A 1,048-nucleotide genomic window follows, 5' to 3' on the forward strand; every position below is an offset into this window, starting at 1 on the left:
AGTCTCTAGTTGTGGAGTTTCTAGTCGGAGTTTCTTGTTGCAGAGTTTCTAGTTGTGAAATTTCTAGTTGTGGAGTTTCTAGTTGTGGAGTCTCTAGTTGTGGAGTTTCTAGTTGTTGAGTTTCTAGTTGTTGAGTTTCTAGTTGTTCAGTTTCTAGTTGCGGAGGTTCAATTACGGAGTCTCTAGTTGTGGAGTTTCTAGTTGTGGAGTTTCCAGTTGTGGATTTTCTGGTTGCGGAGTTTCTGGTTGTGGAGTCTCTAGTTGTGGAGTCTGTAGTTGTGGAGTCCCTGGTTGTGCAGTTTGTAATCGGAGTTCCTCGTTGCGGAGTTTTTAGTTGTGGAGTTTCTAGTTGTGGAATTTCTAGTTGTGGAGTTTGTAGTCGTGGAGTTTCTAGTTGCGCAGTTTCTAGTTGTGGAGTTTCTAGTTCTGGAGTTTCCAGTTGCGGAGTGTCTAGTTGTCGAGTCTCTAGTTGTGCAGTCTCTAGTTGTGGAGTTTCTAGTCGGAGTTTCTAGTTGTGGAGTTTCTAGTTGTGGAGTTTCTAGTTGTGGAGTTTCCAGTTGTAGAGTCTCTAGTTGTGGAGTATCTATATGTGAAGTTTCTAGTTGTAGAGTATCTAGTTGTGGAGTTTCTATTCGTGGAGTCTCTAGTTGCGGAGTCTCTCGTTGGGGAGTTTCTATTTGCGGAGTTTCTAGTTGTGGAGTTTCCAGTTGTGGAGTTTCTAGTTGCGGAGTTTCTGGTTGTCGAGTGTCTAGTTGTGGAGTCTGTAGTCGTGGAGTCTCTAGGTGTGCAGTTTGTAAATTGAGTTTCTAGTTGCGGATTTTTTAGTTGTGGAGTTTGTAGTTGTGGAGTTTCTAGTTGTGGAGTTTCGGGCTGTGTAGTTTCTAGTTCTGGAGTTTCCAGTTGCGGAGTTTCTAGTTGTGGAGTCTCTAGTTGTCGAGACTCTAGTTGTGGAGTCTCTAGTTGTGGAGTTTCTAGTCGGAGTTTCTAGTTGTGGATTTTCTAGTTGCGGTGTTTCTAGTTGTGGAGTTTCTAGTTGTGAAGTCTCTAG

This window comes from Rhipicephalus microplus, unplaced genomic scaffold (assembly GCF_043290135.1).
Source record: "Rhipicephalus microplus isolate Deutch F79 unplaced genomic scaffold, USDA_Rmic scaffold_35, whole genome shotgun sequence".
NCBI classification, from domain to species: domain Eukaryota; kingdom Metazoa; phylum Arthropoda; class Arachnida; order Ixodida; family Ixodidae; genus Rhipicephalus; species Rhipicephalus microplus.